This window comes from Hibiscus syriacus, unplaced genomic scaffold (assembly GCF_006381635.1).
Source record: "Hibiscus syriacus cultivar Baekdansim isolate YM2019G1 unplaced genomic scaffold, ASM638163v2 tig00111273_pilon, whole genome shotgun sequence".
NCBI classification, from domain to species: domain Eukaryota; kingdom Viridiplantae; phylum Streptophyta; class Magnoliopsida; order Malvales; family Malvaceae; genus Hibiscus; species Hibiscus syriacus.
The window spans coordinates 91,377-117,311 of NW_024063040.1; the positions used below are offsets into that span (position 1 = coordinate 91,377).

The 25,935-nt window shown below is 34.9% G+C and overlaps 1 pseudogene; it reads right to left on the reverse strand.

Moving 5' to 3' along the window:
- Positions 1-1,486: 1,486 nt before the first annotated feature.
- LOC120157602 overlaps positions 1,487-25,935 on the reverse strand; it is a 38,300-nt pseudogene continuing 13,851 nt past the window's right edge.

Below are 25,935 nucleotides of genomic sequence, written 5' to 3' on the forward strand. Positions count from 1 at the left end.
AGTTTTTAAAAATTAATTTAACATCTAAAATTTATGTTTATTACAAAATTTAAAATATTCAGTTTTCCTTACTTTTCCGTAACTTGCCGCAGGTAAATGTGAAAAAGAAAATAAAAATAATATTTGAAGAATTTCGTGGCTAATTTTCTGAAACGGTTGAAATGATATCTAAGGATATTCCAAGAGGAGACCCATTTTGTTCTTCTAGAATGACAAGCAAGTTGTCTTTGGGTTTGAGGAATGAAGCAGGTACATGATACCTACATACATAATGATATATTAGTATATAGTTTATTTGATTTCATATATATATATATATAACTAACATTAACCTTAGGTGTACATATTATGAAAGGTAATTGAGATGGATACATATCAAGTTTGATAAGGCGGTTCTTGAGGAGTAAGAAATCAAGCCCAATATCTGCCTATGCTTTCTCCATTAACCCATACCTCACCTTTTCCCATTGACCTAAGATTTAATCCAAGTGACACCTTCTCTGCTGGCGCATCAAATCTTGTCTGGGTCAAGATTAAATATTGGGAGGGTTAAGATATCCAAATCCAAAATAATAAAGATCTATTATGTATTTAATATAGAAAAAATGGGGGACAAAATTCTATTTTTATTTAAATTTAAACTAATAAGGACCTAAAATGCTATTAAACCAAAAATTACTGGAGGGGCAAGAGCCCCTCTCACTCTCTATGTAGTTCCGTCCGTGCTTGTCTGTGTCACATTATTTCCAAATCTTATCAGTGGTTCTATTCTATTAAAATATCAATAATCCAAGTTTACAAATCGTATTTCTTTTTCAATATTCTTTTAATAAGAACTGAATTTATGTGTGAATTTGAAAACACTTGAACCTAAAAGAAATTGCCAAAACAATAGTTATATACATACCTTGTACCATGTAAGGGGATTGCGAGAAGAACTCAGAGTTGTCCATTGAACTTTGCTGGGGCTTTGGTCCTTGTATATTTGTAGTTTCTCTCCTATCAGTCCAATCTATACAAATGTCAAAGTGTTGACCAAAATGCAAAATATAGTAAGCATTAGAAAATTGGAATACTCGAGGTATAAATTAAGGATATGATGTCATTAAATAAGATGAGGGGAATTTTTTAAATATTAAGATTTAAATTTTAAATTTATTGAACAGAAACGCTATACGAATCATTTGAGTTGAATTTTATATTTAAAGAGACAAATGTTAGTGGAGAGAGAATTTTCAATTATCAAGTAGAACTATTTACGGAAAAGATTATTTTCTTGTCTAAATTCAAATGGATTTAAAAGCCCTTTTCAATACTCAAATTAATATTAAAAATTATTTTTTATTAATATTATAAATTTTATATTTAGATTTAAATAAAAATGATTTCTTATTATTAAAATTAAATTTAAATTAGGGTTAGATTAAAATTGGGAAGATAAGAGTACCCGATAACCCTACCGGTAATTGGTCAAATCCGTTGATTTTTATATGTCATGAATCTTTACCCTCCGCGGCCCCCTGTTGCCCTTCTCTCTAGATAGACTCCTGAATCCTTTACATCAAATGCTAGACTTAGGTGGTGTTTATTTTTGCAGAGGTAAAAGGTCCGCAATCTGCGGACTACATCTGCAGGCATCTACAGCAGAAGAGGTTGACCAAAAGTCTGGAGTCTGCAAGAAGAAGACTGTTTGTTTTTTAACATATGCAGACTGCTAAAATAAACTGAAATATAAATAAACTGATTTTTTAAACTTAAAAGAGTTTTGCAATACTGAAATTTAAATAATTTTAGTTTTACAATACTTAAATTTAAATAATTCATACAACTACAATAATAATTTTTTTAGAAAAACAAACACCACCTTATTAATTCTATTATAAGTCTCACCTAATCACATGCATTATTAGTTTTATAAGTTTTATAGAATAAAATTTATAAATGATCATTAAATTATACGTTTTTTTTAAATATGCAATTATGTAATACTTTTAATTTTTTTAAATACATATTCATAATTTATTTTTAAAATTATATGATATTTTTAGAAAATATTTTTTAATTTATAAAATTATTTTATGATTATTTTTTTATTTAATTGTGATTATATTTTAAAATTTTAAAAACATAATTTATAATTTTTTATATTTTATATTTTAAAATCTTAATTATCAAACAATGAAATCATTTTTTATTAAGCAATGTGGTTTAAATACTTATATTTTGTATAAAAAGTTTAAATATAATTTAAAAATAACAAATCCAAAAAAAATATTATATTTAAACTTAAATAAAAATAATTAAAATAAATATAAAATTTTAATAATATATAAAATAATTTATATGATATAAAATTAAATATCTATAATATAATATTAAAAATTAATATTTATTTTATTTTAAAAAATAATATTAAAATTAATATCTATAATATAATATTTAAAAAATAATATTTAATTTATTTAAAAAATAATATTAAAATTAAAATCAAATATAATATAAAATTAAATATAAAACCTCTTTGAAGAGGTTAGAAGACGTCTGTAGACATAAGGCCACGTCTGCGCCGTGCAGGTCACGCGCAGACGTTAGAAGAGCTTCTGTCTTCTAAAAAAACAAATGGTCTGTGAAGCCCAATGTCTGCGCGGCGCAGACATAAGAGCTTTGCAGACCTTACACATTAGTCTTGGAAATCGAAAGTTGATAAACAAAGGTCAACTTGAGTTTAAAAATTTAAGGTTAAGTTTTATCATATAAAATTTAAATAACACTGTTATTCAATTTTAATTTTATCATTAATATTAATTACAATTTTTTAGATTAAACGTATTTTAACCCTTAAAATTATATATCATTATTTTTTTGGTATACTTTTTGTTTAATTTGATCTTTAGAATCTTGATATATATTTCTCCAACTCATGTTTTTGTTATAAAGTTTTTACGAAAAAGTGTCACGTGAAACATAAATGATAATGAATTGAGAAATAAAAGATTAAAGGCTTACCCGTAAACCAACCGTGACACTTGAAAGGGAGACGTTGTTACTGCCATTGGTTAATGAAATTGTGTTCTCTAGCCTGAAATTTGGCCTCTTATGATCTCCATGTGCGAATCCTAACAGATTAACATCCACTTAATGCTTATTTACTCGATGATAAAACAAGACAGCGAATCATGACTTCTTGATAGACTATTGGTAAAGTTTCTTTTAATTCCATGACTGAAATACAAATCTTTAAATTCATCTGTTTGCAATTAAAGTAGAAAGTAGACATACCAACTAAAACACCACTGACAAATGCATGCAAAACATGCCCAGCCGACTGCGCCTCAAGCACTGCTTTACTGTTTGATGATTCATGTTTTTTGCTCGGCAAATAAAATTTATTAATAATTAAACAAACCTAAGTTAAGAGCCTCATTAAAAACCTCTCTAACCTAAATGGAGGATAAGAGTACTCAAAACTAGGTTCAAGGAACAAAATAAAACTGATGTTAACAAAATCATAACAACGAGAATTCAATCCCAAATACCGGCCGAACTGCTTACCCTTACAGCACTAAAATGAAACTAACAAGAAACAGAACAACCACTTCTTGGATTGATCCTACATAATACTTAAAACGTGAGCCTCTACAAACCATCTTGCCGAAGAGTCATAGCCCGACTTAGAATCATACACAACAATAAAATCTGAAGCAACAAAACAAAGCAACCTGCACCATAGACAAAACCCCACAAGACACAAAATTCCAATCACCTTAGCGCACCAGCAAATTGTAATCAATTCAGCTAAGCACCAATTCCCCAAGATTCCTACAACCAAGCTGGAAGGAAAACAGAAATCTGCCGCACCAGCAACAATAAACAGTAGCGCAGCAGCCCTTATGGAGATCTCAATTTCAGCTTAGCACCATACTAGACTCCAACTCTAACACTAGATCAGCCTTGCCAACCCCACCAACATCCAAAAAATACAGACAGGGCAAAGGCCCCATAACCTGAAATATCATCTCACCCAATACCACCCACTTAGAAAGTGACAGAACCAGACAACACTGCATTTCTGCTAATTATTAACGATAAACAAAAAACAAAGCCAGCATATTAATGCAGATAAATATAGCATATTAACAACCATCACTACCTCATTCCATAATGTGTTTTGGCCTCTAACTTCACAAAAGGTGTAAACATTAACTATTGAAACAATCGAATCATCACAAGAACTCTTCCACTAATCATAATGAATCTATCATTAGTAATACTACTATCCACCTTGAAACCATTTTTATACCAAACCAATAGTAATGCACCCTATTTCAACTTCAATGAACTCTATTTTCTTTGTTCTTGAGACAACGCAAATCCAATCTGATGAACACTAATTACCCTCCTAAATTCATAAAATTTAACTGCAGAACTCATACCTCTTATGTTCCAGGATAGAAACTTCACCCTGAAACTTCCTCCTCTAATATCAATTAAAAGGCAATAGATAACGTTTGGGATATGCCTTCCGATTCCTCCGCTGCTACAATTTCCCTAACTAACATCTCTTCTGGACCATCAAACTCTATCCCCAACGCTCTTCCAATCTGCAGTGTTTTCTTTGCTTCCATCTTTTGTCTCTGCCATCTAGCTCGCAGATCAGAATCTGATAGAGACCTTCCTTTTAATTCAGTCCAGTCTTCCTCGCACCCTATCTTCTTTTTATTTTTCTTTGTCTGGCTATTTCTTCTCTTCCTTGGTAAGTTAGCAAAGTTGTATTGAATGCATTTTAAAGAAGCATATTTTTTATTTTTCCCGACCTTTGCTTTTGAATTCTGTCTGCTTTTATCCGATATAAAATCCTCACTCAAATACAATTGTGCATTTAACCTCTGATCCAAATCCTCTCTTTTATTTCCTATTTTGGGGTTCCCTCTAATTAGATCTACTTGCATCCCTTCCACTATCCTAGTATCAGCTGTACCATCCCATATAGATAAATCTCTATAATTATCTTCTTCTTCCACATTAACATGTGTTTGAACATTTAAAAACCTCTTAGCAAAAATTTTAACTCCCTCCACGTTTTCAACCTCTTCATTAATTATCTTTTGCACATTCCCACTGTCATCATCATTTTTTCTCAGCCCCATAATTGCTTCTTCTCTAAATTTCCTTTCCCCCACGCCCTCGCCCGATAAACAGCAATCTCCTGATAAATTTCCCATACATTGTAATTGAAAATTGTCTTCCTCAAGGCACCTTTCTGTAGTATCTTGCTCCGATGAAGACCTGCTTTTTCCGGCCGAAGACAGAGAGTCACCGGCCAACTCAAACTCTTTTTTGTCTCTCTTTTGAAACTTTATAACACTGCTGCCAATAATCTGTTCTATAATTCTTACTTTAAATAAATCTCGACCCACTTCCAAATCAAGCACATCAACAATGGACTATTTCCTGTCTGTTGCAATAAGAACTGTCACCTCGTCGCAGCCCATCTCTTGCAAAGCATTTTCTCCCATCGATAAGAATTCACCTCATTGTTCTGCTATCCTCTTAAAGGTAACATGGTTCCAATAATGCAGCGGAACTCCAAATAATTTAATCCAAGTTATTCTTTGAGGCGGTCTATACGATTCTGTCCAAGGTTGTACATCCAAGAATACTTCCTTAAGATAAGACCAGTTATTCTCCTTCAGAATTCTTAGTAACTCATCGTCCTAAATCTCTATTAAGAAATCTCTCCCTCCCAGGAATTTAGTACTTATTTCTCCTAGGCCTCCAGCTCAATCTATCTTCCACTGGACACGAAGAACAAACCGACGCCATCGTCCCTACCAAACATTTTTGAAGCTTTCGAACATCATTCTCATCTACTTCCCCCTGAACAATCTTCCTTCTCCTCATTGCTTGCTCCTCCGTGCTCGCTCCAGAAAAACTATTCTTTTCTTGTTCTGCCGATGATACAACTTTGGAATCTGATGGCAAATACAATTTCCTGCTTTGGCTCCTATCACTGTACCTAGCTTCTTTGACTGTTAATCAGTATCCGAGAATCCATAAACCATTAAACCTAAGAGCTGCTCTATCTGCATCGATCCTGTTGGAGAAACTGACAAAACCAAAAGGCTTCCCTGCTCTATCATACTTCCTTGCTATGAACGAGCTCACCACATCTCCGTGCCTACCAAAGAGTTGCCACAATCCTCTCCAATGATATCTCGGTGGAATATTCTGAACGAACAAAGTTGCTTGTTTCTGGAAGTTAAGTTATGATTGTTACTTATGTATGCAAGGTGTTTGTGAAAAAGTCACAGTAAACTAGTCTGTTATCGTAAGTCTACGGGTTGAGTAAAATGGAGAGGAAGGTTCAAGATTCAAAGATGGTGAGTGTTCGTCACAAATAGCTATGTTCAAGAATCGAATTATTTGTTTAAATTTAAGAGTTCATTCACAATTTGGAAATATTCGACTAAAATTATTTTTATCTGAAAATAGATTTGAAAAAAAAGCTAAGAGTTTATAAATATAGGAAATTAAGGAAAAGAAATAAAGAATACCTGACGTGTACCAAAGATAATCCGACTTATCTTTCGTTGTATTTGTTGTGGAATACGACTATCAGATAGAGCAAAATCATAACTGATAATTTGAGAAATAAAAGATTAAAGGCTTACCCGTAAACCAACCGTGACACTTAAAAGGGAGACGTTGTTACTGCCATTGGTTAATGAAATTGTGTTCTCTAGCCTGAAATTTGGCCTCTTATGATCTCCATGTGCGGATCCTAACAGATTAACATCCACTTAATGCTTATTTACTCGGTGATAAAACAAGACAGCGAATCATGACTTCTTGATACATTATTGGTTTTTAATTCCATGACTGAAATACAAATCTTTAAATTCATCTGTTTGCAATTAAAGTAGAAAGTAGACATACCAACTAAAACACCACTGACAAATGCATGCAAAACATGCCCAGCCGACTGCGCCTTAAGCACTGCTTTACTGTTTGATGATTCATGTTGATAGCTGAAATTAAACATCATAATCAGCAACCAAATAACTCCTTTTTAAAATGGTATTATGATATTCAAGATTCAAAGATGGTGAGTGTTCGTCACAAATAGCTATGTTCAAGAATCGAATTATTTGTTTAAATTTAAGAGTTCATTCACAATTTGGAAAGATTTGAGTAAATTTTTTTTATCTGAAAATAGATTTGAAAAAAAAAACTAAGAGTTTATAAAATATAGGAAATTAAGGAAAAGAAATAAAGAATACCTGAACGTGTACCAAAGATAATCCGACTTATCTTTCGTTGTATTCGTATGCTCTAACAATTTATTAGATCTCATCGACTTCTCTACAAACCTAGGAATGATGTCTCTGAACTCCTCCCACATTTTTTATTCATAGAACTTGTTGCTTGTTGTTATCAACCTCGTGTTGTTTTTCACATTTATCTGGATTTTGTTTTGAAGTTCAACGTACATTTAAAAAAAAGTATGTTTATATAATCTTTTAAAAGGAAGTATGATTATATTTATCACTTGTGAATACCATATAATAATTTACTAAGGTCCCATTCCTTGCAATAAAAAGAGCAACTTGAAAAGCAATATCTGTTGCGGAAGACGGCTATCGGATAAAGCAAAATCGAAACTGATAATTTGAGAAAATAAAATATGAAAATAAAAGAGACACAAAATTTACGTGGAAAACCCCTAAATATTATAGGGTAAAAACCACGGACAACGGTAGAAGAATTTCACTATGAGAAAATAAGAATTACAACTTCTCTCAATCTACCAAGGAGAAAACAATGATAATTCTCTCTTGATAAAAAGGAGAAAATAACTCTCAAGAAACTCTCTAAATTCTCTAGTATTGGAAGAAAGCTAGAATGCTTTGGGATGGTTTTGAAGCTAAATGAGCTAGGGTATTTATAGTAGAAGCTTTACGGACTAATCTTGAAAATACCCTAAAGTACAATGACTAAATGTGAGATTTTGCCATGTCACTTTTCAACCATTATTAGTGCCACCTATGAACCATTATTGTTGCCAACTTATAATGCATTATGAACCATTATTATGCATTATACAACTATTATTAGTTGCATGACAACTAATAATTTTGCATAACAACTAATAATCTTTCACTTGAAGATTTGATTAGAACAATCATATCTTCACACAATTCTTTCTACCTTGTACCATCATGTTGCTTACGTCTCTGACAGACCACAAGAGGATCGACACCAAGTAAATTTATCAGCATTGATCGCTTTCGTCATGAAATCTGCTATGTTGTCTTTGGTATGGATCTTCTGCATATCTACCGTTTCTTCTTCTACCTTTTCACGAATGAAATGATACTGAACTCGTATGTGCTTTGTCCTTGAATGAAATGTTGGATTCCTTGCTAGATGCAAGGCGCTTTGACTGTCATAAAACAGAGAGACATACTCTTGATTGTGCCCAAGCTCCTCCAATAGCATATTCAACCAAATTGCTTCTTTACTGGCTTGTGTAGCTGCTACATATTCTGCTTCTGTTGTGGATGTAGCCACAACTGACTGCAATTTTGAAACACAGCTTACAGCTCCACTACCAACTTTAAACACATATCTTGTAGTAGATTTGCTTTTATCCAAATCCCCTGCATAGTCAGAATCAACATACCCATTGATAAGTAAATTTGATCATCTGTAACATAATGCAACATTTGAGGTCCCATTGGTGTATCTCATTATCCTCTTTACTATATTCCAATGCTCTTTGCCTGGATTCGCCATGTACCGACTAACCACTCCCACTGCTTGTGCAATGTATGGTCTTGTGCATATCATAGCGAACATTAAACTTCCCACTGCCGATGTATACGGTACTCGAGACATCTCCATCCTCTCTTCTTCACTGCTAGGACTCACACTGGAGGATAATTTGAAGTTAATAAAAAGAGGGGTAGAAATTGGCTTACAATCTTGCATGTTGAATCGTGACAAGATCTTTTTTAAGTAATTCTTTTGTGAAAGCCAAATCTTCCTATTACTTCTGTCTCGGTGAATTTGCATCCCTAGAATCTTGTTTGTTGATCCCAAGTCCTTCATTTCAAATTCCCTAGCCAGTTGTGCCTTCAATTTTTCAATATGATCTTTGTTGGGTCCTGCAACCAATATGTCATCCACATACAACAACAATATAACAAAATCGTTATCACCAGACCTCTTGAAATAAGTACAAGGGTCTGCATTAAGTCTGTTGTATCTAAGGAACATAATGAAGGAATCAAATCTCTTATACCAATACCTCGGCGCCTGCTTTAGACCGTACAGAGATTTGTTCAACCTGCAAACCAAGTTCTTCTTTTCTTTTTCTTCAAAACCTTTAGGCTGGAGCATGTAAATCTCTTCTTCAAGATTTCCATAAAGAAAAGTTGTTTTAACATCTAGCTGCTCTAGATGTAAGTTCAATGTAGCATATATTGCCAAAACTACTCGAACTGTTGTTAGTCAAACCACAGGAGAAAATATTTCATTGAAATCAATACCTTCTTTTTGAGCATATCATTGACCACCAGTCTTGCACGATACCTCTCAACTTGATCATCACCATTTCGCTTGATTTTGAAGACCCATTTGTTACCAATTGGCTTCCTTCCTTGTGGTAATGGCACAAGGTCCCATGTATTTTTTTTATGAAGGGCTTCAATTTCTTCTTGCATCGCCATCATCCACAGTGAAACATCTGAGCTGTTTATTGCCTCATGGTATGTTGATGGCTCATCGTCCTCTGTTAAAAGGCAGTATGCAATATTACCTTTTATAACATAATCTGAGTGCCAATTGGGACGTCTTCTCACACGATCTGATTGACGAGTTATTGGAACTTCAGAACTCTCTGGCTTTTGTTCATCATGTGCTGGTTCTGCTTCAGAAGAATCTCCTTGTTCAAACTCCTTTTCCACATGTATCTGTGTAGTCTCTGACTTTTTAGCGCTATCATCGTCTTCTTTTCTTTGTAGCTTATCTTCTACAAAGATAACATCCCTGCTAATGATCACTTTGCGGGCAGTGGGATCCCACAAGCGATACCCCTTTACTCTATCAGCATACCCCAAGAATTTGCATTTCTTGGATTTTGGATCCAACTTTGAAATTTCTTGGGCGTTGTACATCACGTACACAATACTTCGAAATACATGGAGGTTTGAATAATCAGTTGGTTTACCAGTCCACATCTCAATTGGTGTCTTCAGCTCTATTGCAGTTGATGGAGCTCGATTCACCAAATAACAGGCGGTATTGACTGCTTCTGCCCAGAATGATTTTTCTAGGCCTGCATCCCTCAACATTGCTCTTGTTCTTTCTAACAAGGTTCTATTCATCCGCTCTGCCACTCCATTTTGTTGAGGAGTGTTTGCCACTGTGAACTGTCTTTTGATGCCTTGTTTCTTGCAAAAGTCATCAAATTCTTCACTTGTGTATTCTCCTCCATTATTTGTTCTAAAATACTTGATCTTATTTCTAGAATCAAGTTCCACCCACGCTTTGAAGTTTTTGAAAGTGGAAAACACATCTGACTTCTTCTTAATAGGGTACACCCAACATCTTCTGGAGTAGTCATCAATAAATGAGACAAAGTATTTTGCTCCGCCTAGGGATGTAATTGGTGCTTGCCATACATCAGAGTGAACCAATTCTAGAACACTTTTGGCTCTAGAATTTGACGTGTTGAATTTCAATCGGTGCTTCTTACTTTTTATGCAATGCTCACACAAAGGAAGTGATACATTTGTTAAGCCTGGAAGTAGCTTTTTCTCCACAAGGACTTTCATTCCTTGTTCTGACATGTGTCCAAGTTTCTGATGCCATAACATTGCAGAATCTGAAATACATGAGGCAACAGAGGCTTCTGCTTCTAGCACATTTTCTCCCTTCAGCATGTACAAGTTTGCAGCTATCTTTTCGCCTTTTAGCACCACAAGCGCTCCACGAAACACCTTCATGATTCATTTCCGTGTTTCAATCTTACTTGTATTATTATCCAACAATCCGTAGGATAATAAATTTTTCTTCAGGCTTTTCACGTGCTGCTAGACAACCGTCTTTCCTCAGGATGGTCTTCATCTTCAATTTCCACAATGAGAAATTTCTCCCATTAAATTTTTCAATATCAAATTTCGTTGCCATAGCTTCTATTACGGATAGCTCCCACTATTTCACTATCGTGAATAGTTCTTTGGAACCTTAAAAGAATGAGTAATACCTTCTTATTTTCTTATGTTGGAGGATCCACTTTTTGGTGGCAACCACAAAGACAATAAGCAGATATTACACATTCAAATCTGGCTCGGATACCAATTATTGCGGAAGACGGTTATCGGATAGAGCAAAATTGCAACTGATAATTTGAGAAGATAAAATATGAAAATAAAAGAGACACAAAATTTACGTGAAAAACCCCTAAATATTATAGGGTAAAAAACCACGGGCAACAGTAGAATAATTTCACTATGAGAAAATAAGAATTACAACTTCTCTCAATCTACCAAGGAGAAAACAATGATAATTCTCTCTTGATAAAAAGGAGAAAACAACTCTCAAGAAACTCTCTAAATTCTCTAGTATTGGAAGAAAGCTAGAATGCTTTGGGATGATTTTGAAGCTAAATGAGCTAGGGTATTTATAGTAGAAGCTTTAAGGACTAATCTTAAAAATATCCTAAATTACAATGACTAAATATGAGATTTTATCATGTCACTTTTCAACCATTATTAGTGTCACCTATGAACCATTATTGTTGTCAACTTACAATGCATTATGAATAATTAATATGAATTATACAACTATAATTAGTTGCATGACAACTAATAATTTTGCATGACAATTAATAATATATTGGGGGAGATCTTGTGGTTGGATCTTCACCGTAAGCTTGGCACCTTTTAACAGAAGCAATAACATCGATAATTACAAGTAAATATAATTCAAATTTTAAATGACGTCAGTTTAATAAGTTTCAATTCGAATAATGATTGTGACTATCTCAAAAAAAAATCAAATAATAGCAGATGGAAAAACATCATACTTAGTAGTCCAGTTTTCTGTCCAAAGCCATGGCTTGTTCGGTGAATTAGGACCCAGAAATGACTCCCCACATTTCATCCCATTGCAAGTGTTGATCTACACACAAATCAAGTGCATGAAATAATAATAATATATTTATAATAATCGGGAATTAAAAAGAAAATGGTGAAGGAGAGTTGATTACGATTGGATCAGGAGCATCATATTGTTGCACATCATCCAGGGAACCCCGGTTTGAAGCTCAACGGCCATTTGTGCTGCCATTTCACATACGGAGGTCCTGTCTCATGGAACGCGTCTTCCACTAATTGGTACTCATTCTCAATCTACATTTTGTTTTAACGATAATTAATCCCAGTATTACGATCTGAACCCATTTTTTCTGTTTAGCCTCACCTGTGATAGTATGATGGGTCCGCCTTGTGAAGCGTATAGGCTTTCTGATTTCATCATGTTTACTATTTTTGTGGTGAAATTCTGGTCGATTTGACCTAACTGACCCGATTTTTTTTAAATTTTCCTGTTATAATACCCGTTGACTAATATTTCTCGAAGTAACTCCCTTTCGGCTGAGGTGGCACAAAAACGCCTCCCCGGGGACGCGTTTTACCTGGGTTTATGCTGAGTCAGATGCCACGCGTAAAAAGCGCATCCCTGAGGATGCGCTTTATTTAGGTTCTGCTGAGTCAGATGTCACGCTGGTATTTTTTTAATAATAAAGATTTTATATTTATTGTTATTATAAATTATTAATATATTATGTAAAGTGTTTCGGTTATAATTGTACGATTATATATCTATTATTTTTTATTTTGATTATCGATTTATTAATTTTATCATTTAATTATTTAAATGTTATCAATCTAGTCATCTGTTATCAATATTTAACGAAAATATTGATGCATAAGTTAATAAAATTAGTATAATTACACATTTAATCTTCAATACTTACATATTTTATCAATTTAGTCTTAATTTTAATTTTATTTAATAAATTTAATCCTCAAATCATAACATGAAATGTGTGATCGTATACATTATTTTTTTAACTTTTAATTTGTTTAATATAATTTTTTTATCTACTTAGAAGGTGGAATTATTTTAATATTTTAAAATTAATAATAATTTTTTATAATAAATAATATTAATTATTATATTAAATAAATATAATTAATCATTTTATAAAAGTACAATATAAATAATTTATATAATATTAATCAAATATCATAAAATAAATTTTAAATAATTTTTTTTTAAATAAAATTTATTTAGTTGTACATACATTGAGAAATTATAGAAAATGCAATTACATTTAAATATTATAAACAAAAACATTCATTTAAATAGAATATTAATTACATAAGGGTTAACGGTTATGTGCTGATAACAGAGCTGGATATTTTTTTCTATTGTGTCCGATGTTTCTACAATGGCCACATCGTTTTTGTTCTGTTAACTTCTCCCGAATATCCATATCACAATGTATTCTAGTAGATTTTGGACGACATGAGTCCCTCAATAGCAACAGATCTGGTACAATTGTAAGCCAGGTTTGAATCTCATCTGGATCTCTTTCGTTACCTATGGGCGGAAACTCAAATTCATATACCTTGAATACTTGTGAAATGTGGTATACGGGATCAACATAATTTTTGTAATCCAAATGCGAATGTGAGCAAGCTGCAATTACATGAGAGCATGGATATTTGAGTGCTTGAAAGAAACCACAATCGCACCATCTCTCTTGCAGATTAACTCTTAAAGAGTTAGCTTCAATCCCTTGCAGCGGATGTGGCATTTCGGTTAGACGAAACAATTCACGGGTGCAAGAAAAATTTGTAACCAACATCCCATTTGATGCAGTCACTTTTTTCTGTAAATCAGCTACTAGTCTTGGGTGGTAAATATGACCGTTTTGCATCCAAGTAAGAGTTTGTCCACCGAGCTTTGCAAAGAGTTGACCCAAACGAAAATAAGTTGTTTTGACCAATGTCGTGACTGGTAAATGTCGCGCCCCTTTAAGGTTGAATTTATTGCTTCAGCCAAGTTGGTTATCATATGACCATAGCGATACCCTCTGTCATACGCATTTGTCCACATTTCTTTGCTGATGTCCATAATGTACTCGCACCCCTTCTTATTTTTGCGAAACACCTCTTGTAGCATAGACTCAAACCTTTGAGGTAAGAGTTTGTAACCTAAGCCATTATGAATATGTAATAGTTAATATGAAGTATAAATAAGTAATACGAAAATGATAGAAAAATTGGAAAAAAGTAACATACCCATCCGCACGACTAACTGGCGTTCATCGTTCTTCTTGTATTTTCCGTAATAGTTTGCAGTAATATGACGGACACAATAACGATGTTGAACATGTGGAGGTCTATACATTGTACCCAAAGAGTCCATTGATGCTTTTATCCCGGCTCTTCGGTCTGAAATAATGCATACTCATTCCCTGGTAACAACATGTAAACGTAAATTTTTAAGGAAAAAAGCCCAAGAATCAGTGTCTTCTCCTTAAACGAGGGAAAACGCAACAGGAAGAATATTGCGGTTTCCATCTTGGACCACAGCCAATAATAAAACTTGCTTGTATTTCCCATATAAGAAAGTACCATCAATTTGGATAATTGGTTTACAATACTTGACTGCATTAATACACTGAGGGTAAGTCCAAAAGACACGGTAGAATTGGCAGCGATCGCGAACCACTCGATCATTCACATAATGATATTGAGTTTCGAAGTCAATAATCGTCCCGGGATTGAGTCTTTGTACAACATGAAACTAACTGGGCAGCTCGTTGTAAGAGGAATCTCATTCGCCATGAAGTTTGCAAATGGCATTCTGATTTACCAACTAAGTTTTTTTATAGGAGACGGTGTACCCATATTGTGATTGTATAGCAGAAATCAACACTGCAACAACTATATGAGAGCTTTGCTTCACAATGGGCATGATTGCTTGGCAAATAATGTTGGAGTCTAAGTTGGGATGATCCTGGTTTATACCTCTTGCACAACACGTATGAGAACCATTGTATCTGGTTAGTTCCCATAAGTTATTCTTCCTATTCCTCTTTGATACACGGACCATCCATTGACATCCGTTATCACGTTGGACGCAGTAGTAGACATATTTCTCTATGGTAGATCGATCAACTCGGGACTGAACTGAGTTAGGAATATTGTAACTCTTTATTGCCATCATTGCTTCCTCCTTCGATGCAAACTCTATTCCAATACGTAAATCACCGTCATTAACTGATGACTGAAGTTCATAGTTGCCAACATAAGGGAGATCCAGAAATTATGGCTGGTACATTGCATCATAATCAGCCCCATACATATAAACAGGAAGTTCGGCTGGTGTTGTATTTATCGGAACATCATCATCATCAGAATGTACGTTAAACTGTGGTGAGTCAGGTTCAACGAATAATCTCGTTTCAGCACCATCTGCACTGGCTCCCGAAGAGGTTCTTCTGGTGGAGATGATGGTTCCTCCGATAATCCAATGTTGAGGTCAAATAAGTTCCCGCTTGAGTGTCTTCCCCTTGAACTTGAGGCCATTGTATCATGTGGGATGTGAATAGACTGCCGTCTCGATGGCATTTATATATGTAAGTTGAAAACATTGGCAGATGAATGTCTTCCCCTTGAAGTAGAAGAGATGTTGCCATATGGATTATTGGTGAAGCCACGTGGGTTGAGATCATAAGCAGTTGCTGATGAATATCTTCCTATTGAACTTGATGGCATAGCATCTGGCATTGGATCCACCATTAATGATGTGAAATCATTACAGATCAATTGTGTCGGGCTATCAACTTGATCAGCATGATATGCAATGCCAAAGTGAGAGGAATATGAGAGACCACGAGAAGCACGAACCTCAATAAAAGTGGCATACATTTCAATAAGAGATTGTGAACTCCCCATATAAGCATTAACCATCGTAGAAACATCATCATCGTTGGAAAGCTGAAATTATGTATACGTGAGTGGAAAAAGTTCAGTAGGAAATCTATACTGAAGTTAAGATAGTCTTCTCCTGCCAGTTACACGAATCTTTAATGAAATTTTTATGATTAACTCTTCAAGAGTGATATTTCTCTTCAAGGTTAAGGGGATATAATAATCTGACTCAAAAATAACCCCCTCTTCAGCTTCCTTAATTTCTCCATCATATAAAACAACAGCAGAAAGACGACTCATTTTCAGAGAATAGAGGATTGATATTTTTGAGAAATTTAGAGTTTGAGAATTTGAAAACTTGTGAACTGAAGTTTGTTTTGAAAGTCCATAATACGTTGCATATAATAATGTCTATAACCGGGGTACTATTCACGTGAAGGCACGTTCCTGGGGAGCGTCTTCCATTATTTTTTCAGAGAATATGTTATCATTGCCCTATTATGTCACTCATGTCCCTCGAGGCACTATTCATGTCAGTACCCAAAGTGGTGAAAGCGCGTTCCCGGGGGCATCTTCCATTATTTTGTCAGAGAATATGTTATCATTGCCCTATTATGTCACTCATGTCCCCCTGAAGAACTATTCATGTCAGTACCTATTATTTCTGAGGGGACTTGGCAAAGTGGTGAAAGCGCGTTCCGGGGTGAGTCTTCCATTATTTTGTCAGAGAATATGTTATAATTGCCCTATTATGTCACTCATGTCCCTCGGGGGCACTATTCATGTCAGTACCCAAAGTGGTGAAAGCGCGTTCTCAGGGGGCGCCTTCCATTATTTTGTCAGAGAATAGGTTATCATTGCTCTATTATGTCACTTATGTCACTCATGTCCCTCGGGGGCACTATTCATGTCAGTACCCAAAGTGGTGAAAGCGCGTTCCCGGGGGGATGCATTCCATTTTTTTGTCAGAGAATATATTATCATTGCCCTATTATGTCACTCGTGTCCCCCCGAAGAACTATTCATATCAGTACCTATTATTTTTTAGGGGACTTGGCAAAGTGGTGAAAGCGCGTTCCCGGGGATGCGTCTTCCATTATTTTGTCAGAGAATATGTTATAATTGCCCTATTATGTCACTCATGTCCCTCGGGGGCACTATTCATATCAGTACCCAAAGTGGTGAAAGTACGATCCCGGGGGTGCGTCTTCCATTATTTTGTCAGAGAATATGTTATCATTGCCCTATTATGTCACTCATGTGAAATTGGATGTTCATAACTTAAACTAAAACGTTATGTGAAGTTTGAATAAATTGGATAAAATGTTATGAATAAATTGGATAAAATGTTATGGATAAATTGAATAAATGTGAAGTGATCAGTTGGTTGTTTGAATATATTGGATAAAATGTTATGGATAAATTGAACAAATATGAAGTGATAAGTTAGTTGTGAGCATGAAATTATATGGAATGAGCATCGACATGTTTTTATGAATAAATATGAAGTGATAAGTTGGTTTTAATGTATATGTTTTAATGTATATGTTAAGGATAAAATCATACGTACGGATAAATTTAATTTGAATTTAAGTACTGTGAATTATAATTTGAATATAACTTTTAATTTTGAATAGAATTGGAATATTAAATTGAATTTAATGTTAAATATCGAATACTATAATTTGTATATTAAAAACATTTAATGTTAAATTTGAATAAAACATAACATTAAAAATATTGTTCTAACAACCATGAAACATTTAAATAACATAACCAAATTACATAAATTTATGAAATATAACTATTTAAATAACATTAAAATGCAATTGGATCACCGATGTCATCTTCTCGAATGAGTTCCACATGGTGGTGGTTGTCTATTTCGCAGAGGATTTCTTCGTGGAACTTGTTCTTCAGTCTCCTCATCTTCACTATCATCATCATCATCAGCATTTTCTTCAGCAGGTGTTGTAGATGACGTTGAAGGGCCTGTATAAAATAACGACCCTGGAGGAGTGTTACTAACAAACCACCGCTCATAGAAAATTGAGAAAAGTGTTAAAACATTGGCATCGATGTCTGTGATCCAGATGGAGATTGAGGTGTCTGTGGAGAATGACCACCAGCCAAATAAGATGCATATGAACCATATGTTGGATCATTAAACATACCCGTATATGCATCTCCATATGGTGTCATAAAACCCTGCGGGCTAAGCATGTAACCTGGCGGGCTAGGAATGTAACCCTGCGGAGATTTCATATAAACTGGTGGGCTTGGCATATACCCCTAAGGAGATAGCATCTGAACTGGAGGGCTGGGCATCATCATCGGTGGATAGGGATGTTGTGGTGGGACTGATGCAGAACCGGTAGCTCATTCTCTCCGTCCACGAGTCGAGGGATGATGATATTGAGACGGTGGACGTCTCTCTCTGTGCCTAGGAATGTTAACCCCTCGTGCTCCAGCCGAAAGTAGAAACGACTTTCCATTTTCATTAAACCAGTCCATATAGTTATCCATAACCATATGACCAGTTTCAACATAAAATTGTCGAGGGGCCAACTGTGCATACCGGTTCTCCCAAAGCGCAATCCAATCTTTGTGTCTCAACACTCAGTTAACATCTTTCTTGCCTCGTCTATCGATGTTATGCATGTCGTCTAAATTCCTAGGTGTTCCAGGAATATATTGCGTACAACCAAACTGACGGAGCACGCGATCAACTGGATGCCACTCAATAATAGCATAACATATAAGAGGTACAATAGACATCCAAACCTCTAATGACCCACTCAGGTGGGGTAGAATGCAAGCCTTTACTTCATCGCTCGCATAAGGTATCCACTGAAATTGAAATATAAATATACAATTCAAATAAATATAATATTCTAATTATATATAACATTTTAAATATAATATAATAGTCATATTTAAACAGATTTCAAAACATACCTCAGACTCAACTTTTGTATCAATAAGTAAACAGATTTCCTCTAATTCAGTAGGTATATCTCTATGGTTCTTTCTTTTCATCGACCACCTATGAAATATAATTGTAGACACTCATTTTCGCTAGGAGTTATTTTTTTCTTTTTCTTTTTTATCATATATATATAGTATATAGTTTGAAAACATTTTTAAAAACATATATATAATATATAGTTTTGAAAACATGTTTGAAAACATTTATATATTATATAGTTTTTAAAACATTTTGAAAATAAATATAATATATAGTTTTTAAAATATTTTTGAAAATATATATTATATAATTTTTAAAACATTTTGAAAATATATGTAGTTTTTAAAAATATTTTGAAAACATATATATATTATATAATTTTGAATTCATTTTGAAAAATTATATAGTATATAGTTTTAAAAATATTTTTGAAAACTATATAATTTTAAAAACATTTTTTAAAAAATATATAATATATAATTTAAAAATATTTTTAAAAATATATATTATATAGGTTTTTGAATTTTTTTATATATATAATAATATTATTATTATTAACTTTGTTATTTATTTTTATCTTTTATTAATTTCATTTTCATTTCATTTCAGGTCCAATAATGAGTCCACTGTCTAAGTCCAATACAGAGGGCCTGATCTATCCCGTTGGAATTTAGGGTTTTAGAACTCTAATCAGCACAGGCGCCGCACAAAGGGGTAACAAAGGGTCAAAGCACGAAACAGTTTCCGGCCGAAATCCCCGGGACCGGGACTGAACCATCCCGGGGAACTCGGTCAAGCAACAACTCACGGTGTTTCCGAAGATCTCGGAATAACACATTAATCTCGGGGCTAGAAACGGCCAGAAACAAGCTATAAAAGACGGTGAAACAGACGAACGAGGGGGACACACAACAGTATAACGAGAGAACAAACCGGGGCCAACATCACCGGGAACAACCATCAACAGTGCACAAAGCACCATAGAAAACAACATCCACAAAACACAGAAACCACGATACGAACGGAACCCACACAAGCAACACTGAACAAAGAACCAAAAACACGAATAGTAAATTGTCAAACAACATAAGCATCAAAGCAACGACCAAGGCAAAAAGGCCTATATCGTCGAAGCATCAGAAAGACGGAAGGTTTTTCACGAAAAGGTAAAAAGGTCGAGGCTTAGAGGCTAGATCTACGTCGGTAGGAGGAGTTTTCAGGATTTTAGGCTTCGGTGTTGGGTTAGGTACGTTGAAAGGGAACTTCGGGGGTGTTTTGGTATTTTCGACCACCGCCGGTGGTGGCCGACGGCGGCTCGCAATGGTCCGACGGTTCCACTCTTTTTTCTCCGATGGAGAATTGAGGGAGTGTTTTTATCTCCCTCCCTCCCTTCATTTTCATATGATTCAACCGAATGATGGGGGAGAGAAAACAAAGTTATTTTGGGGGTTATATACAAAATACAAAACTACGTCGTTTTGACCACTCTATATCCGTGTTTTCAGAACTCCAAGGGGATAATATCCCTTTTGGTCCTCCTGGTTTTGTAAGATGTTATTTCAGTTCAAAATAGAAGGGAATACTTGTGTGTTTGAGCCTTACATGTTTCTATTTCTATGTTTTGGTCACTGATTGGGTACGAGATTTTAGGTTTATTTCTTATTTGGTCCCCATACTTTTTCATTATTTTTGTTTTAACTTGTTTATTTCATCTTTCTTATTAATTTTTCATTTTTATTATATATATTTTATTTCATTTTACTTTTATATTTTTTAACCTTTTGTTTTTTACTTTATTTTGTTATTTATTTATTTATTTATTGTTTTTATTATTTTTATTTTTATTATTATTTTCATTTTTATTATTTTTATATTTATTTATCCATGTTCTTTATTATTATTAATATATTAACATTTTTGTTTTATTTTTTTTCTAACATATTTTTTAGTCATAATTCCAACCGATCAAAGGTAAGTATTTCGAATCGAATATTTTAAATTTCAATTTAATTTTTTTTAATTTTCGCAATTAAAGACAACCGAAAAATTAATTGGTATTGAAAGGGCGGTTCAAGGGTGCTAATCCTTCCCTGACCGTAACCGACTCCCGAACTCGACATTTCTGGTAAAACACAGATCATGTAAGATGGTGTCTGACCCACCTAAATTTGTTTTAAAATGGTCGGTGGCGACTCCCAATTCATTTAATCCAAGTCAAAGCCCAATTCCGGGGCCCAACCGAAAGACGATTACAACAGCTTGGTGACTACGCTGGGGACAGGTAAGTGAGTCAGGCCGAAATTAATTTTTGGTTATCTTTTTTAGCGAAAGTTATAAATTTTAATTTTAATTTATTTATTCGATTCTAATTATTTACCTTTGATTATTTTTTTCAAGTAAATAGTTGTACTAACGTTTTTTAATGATTTCAGAATTTTCAAAATTGTCATCTCTAGCTCTATACCCGAGCTCCGAACCCTATTTAAGTGGGGGTAAAAGCGACGCCTTCGTATGAATTTATTTACTGTGCGGGCCTAGCAAGTAGCCTTCGAGATTCATATACCTTATGTCTTCGTATGAATTTATTCACCGTGCGGGCGTAAGGGAATGTTTCCTCTCGAGTTTAACTTAGTCCACACAAGCTTGTAATGGGCTTAGGACTAAGGGTTTGGCAAGCCCAATGGGGCACCAGCAAGGAGAACTTGAGTACCTTTTTAGAACCTAAACCGGGAGAATACAGGGAATTAGATCCCACCCCAACACCTCATTCCAAACCCTAGGCTGCTTTGTTTCCTGTTTTATTTTATGTTCAAAGCATGCGAACTAGACAAATATGCGGTTAGGATTTGTTTGAAATTAGCATGCGGTATAGAGATCATGTCCGGGTAGAAATTAAAGCATGTGGGGTAGGATTTTTCATTTTTATTATTGTTTTGATTTATCTCACTAACTCTTTTTTATTTTGTTTTCTTTTATTTTTTTTTCATCATTTGTATCATTTAAAAGAGGTGTTGATCCACCAAAAGCGTGTTTGTTAAACATGAATAATCTACATTAATATATAAAGGGGTTATAATACAAAGAGATGAAAAGCTCAGAAGTCCAGCCATGGTCAAAGAATACTCAAGGGCAAAGGTTGCAAGGGCAAGACGAGGAAAATGTTACTGACCTGGAGAATCCCTTCAAAAACAACAAGAACAAGATGGCGAAACCCTAGCCAAGCTGGATACCAATATTGACAAATTCAAGAAGCAAGCTTCGGATAGCTTCTATCAATGGAGGGATCCAATGACGCTTTCATTTGGAATAAGCTTAGCATAGAGTGAAAGCCGGAGATGGAGTCATTCGAGACCTTTTTTGGGGCAAGCAGCTCGTCACTTGCACAGTCTAGCCAAATGAACCGAAACGGTTCGACAGACGAAAGACGAATCAACTTGTCAGAAGCTGTATGGGATCTATACCATCAAAAAGTTTTTTGTCTCTTCAGACGTAACACTTTTGTCTCCAATAAAGATTATTCAGAATAACAAGCACATTTTTTTATCAATGCCTCGAACATTGCATGCATTATGCATCTAGACATATTTTGCATTTTGTTATTTTTCTTTATATTCGCATTAACTAACATATGCATGTCTCATCAAAAAGGAAAACATATTGGACACACCACCTCAAGCATTGGACACACCCCATCCGTATAACACCCGCCTGAAAAAGAAGAAGATGGAAGCAAGAATGGAGAAAATCGAGGAGAACATGGAAAAATTGCATAAAGAACTTGAAGACAAGATAAACCAGAGTAGTTTGAGTACTCTGAATGCAATCATGAAAAACCAAGAGTCTTTGGTTGATCAGATCGTTGCCAAGTTAGTTGGCTTACAACAGACTAGTGTGCCTGGGGCAGGTTCACTGGAAGGAGTAACTATACCACCTACCCCACAAGTAGTTGTCTCACCTGAAATCTTACCGAAACTTCGAGGGGACTCATCTGCTACAAAAGTGAAGCCCTCGGCCACTGTATTTAACCCTGAGAATAATCTGGGTTATTACCATATACCGGATTCAGACGAAGAGGACAAATCAAGGAAGATGGAGGAGAAAATCAAGAAATTAGAGGATCAAATGAAGGTAGTTAAAGGAGACCATGACTACCCTTGAATTGTTGCTGCGGAACTCAGTCTAGTCCCAGACTTAATTCTTCCTCCAAAATTTAAGTCACCGGAATTCGAGAAGTTTGACAGGAACAGTTGTCCATTCGCTCACATCACCATGTTCTGCCGAAAGATGACAGGATATGGAGGAAACGACCAACTCCTGATCCACTGCTTCCAGGAGAGTCGGTCGGGCTCAGCCATTCAGTGGTACAACCAGCTAAGCCTATCAAATATCTATACTTGGAAGGACCTGGCCAAGTCATTTATGGAGCAATACAAACATGTCAATGACATAAGGCCAGATCGAGTTATGCTACAAAGCATGGAAAAGAAGCATAACGAAAGTTTCGGGCAATACGCACAAAAATAGAGGGACTTGGTTGTGCAAGTTCATCTACCGTTAAATGAAAAGGAAACCCGAAAGCTTTTCGTACAGACCCTGAAGGCTCCATACTTTAGGCACCTGGTTGCAATCACATCAGGAAGCTTTTCAGACTTAGTTATAGCTGGAGAAATGATCGAGTCTGCCATAAAGCAAGACAAAATTAATGATGGGGAGGCCAGTAGGAAACCTCCTATACGAGAGCAGGATGAAGAGATTAATAATATCAACCATGCTAGTAAAGGTGTTACGATCTCCAAATCAAAATCAACTACAGCTATACAGTCAGGTACTTCTAAAAAAGATTTCAGAGAACCAAGAAGGGAAAGGGAACATTTCGACCCTATTTCCATGACCTACAAAGAGCTTTACCATCAACTTCTTGACACCCATGTAGTATCACCATACCTGGTGGAACCCATGAAGCCCCCATACCCCAAATAGTATGATGAGAATACACATTGTGAATATCACGGCGGTGTCCCATGGCACACAATTGAGAACTGTTACGCATTCAAAAGAGTCATACAGAAGATGCGTAACCAGAACTAGATCGACTTCAACAACTTGGGGGCATCCAAATGAGGAATATCATTTCATCATTTGAGGCATTCTGTTTGAACTTGTTTTTTTCTCTCCACTTTTTCTCAAGTTTTTGTAAGAACATTTGAATCAATTTATGTTACTTTAAAGATGTTAAGCAATGAATCACATTTGTAAATTTATAATTCTTTGAATATCATTTGAATTAAGAAACTCTGTAAATGGTTCGAAGTTACAGATCTTTGACGAAGTAACATGATTTAAAACAAGGACTTTGACCTTACCCATAATATACCCTCAAACACCGTACCCTACTCTTGCAATTAACCAATATAACATTTTCCTTTCATAAGGTGCAGACAACATGGGGCATCATTTGCATATGACAATTACTATGCTTTTCGTTTAAGACTTTCAATGATGATCATTATCTTTACAGATGAAATAATTGAGTAAGTGAATCTAGTTTAGGTCAGTTGCTTGAAAATTTAACTCTAAAGATGAAATGTTTTACTTTCAACAACACCTAGACTATAACAGGTTCTTCTTGACAATCTTAAGAAATTAAATCTGTAAAGTTAAGCTATTCCACTAAGGCAATTGGTTATAGAGGAAACTTGAAAGCCCTGGCCTTATGAATATATTACGTTCAAACCATGACATTGCTCAAACACTTGGCAATTCGGTGTTTGCCCCACTGCTATTGTCCGGTCAAAGACTTTGTGATGAGATGAACCCTTCAGTGAATTTGATAAAAACTGATTATAATGTTAAGTTATCCCTCTAAAGTAATTGATTAAACGCCCCGGCTTTATGGATTCAGCTAGCCAGATAACGGCAAATTAAATCAAATTTATCTAAGCAAGAAATTTTCGGTAATGATGGACTGAGGGAGTTAAGGAACACCTGTTATAGTCAACTACACCAAGCACTCAAAAATTTCATTTTTAGGCTGATATTTTTTGTACTACCTTAGTTAGAGGAACTTACAAAACTTGAACAAATGGAAGATTTTAGAGGATCAAAATAAAGGGTCTAGTAATTGATCATGCTAGTTGCGTCATTTTGTCCGCACCCAATTAAAATACCAAAGCATATTGCGATGTTTCAAAAATGACATTTTGGGTTATCGAAACCTTAGAAATGAGGCCAACTAATCCATTTGAACATTTGTCAAAGAGCTGTAACTCTGAAAGCGTTAAAAGAGCTCTTGATTTCTTTGATATTCTTTGAACTCACGTTTATGATTTGATTCAATTGCGAACAATATTTTACAGTATTTTTATCATTTTCCCTCCTAAAACAAGAAAAAAAAACACATTTTCAAACAGAACAGTCTCAGATATGAAGGGTCTGTAAAGCCCAAGCTTGAAAAATGATGGGGCACGATCAATTTCAAGGACCAGAATGGCAGACAAAGCACGAGACTCCGTCTAAGAGATGAAACAGAGCTCATTCATGTTGCATGCATCTTAGACATACTTAGGTGCATCACATTCATCATTTTAGCATACATGATTTTTTGCAGTTTATAGAGTCAAGTTTCAACTTCAGGATGAAGGATACTCGATTCACAAGCGCCTTTAAAGAATGATGGTGGTTGTTTAACTTAGCAGTGAGAAGTTACACCTCAATCGACTTGACATATCTACAAATCTCAGAATCAATTTCAGATAGGTTCGAGAACCAATTCAGAACAAATCCAGTTCAACTCAACTCAACAATGAGCGAGCGCATGTTTCCAGTTAATGTCTTCAAGCCAGATTTTAATTCTACAACGGAAGATATCCGACTGTCAGAATTTATTAATGGGCTTCAGGGGAATCATTCAAAGACCCTTGAAGAATCATGACCGGATCAGACCCGTGAAGGGAA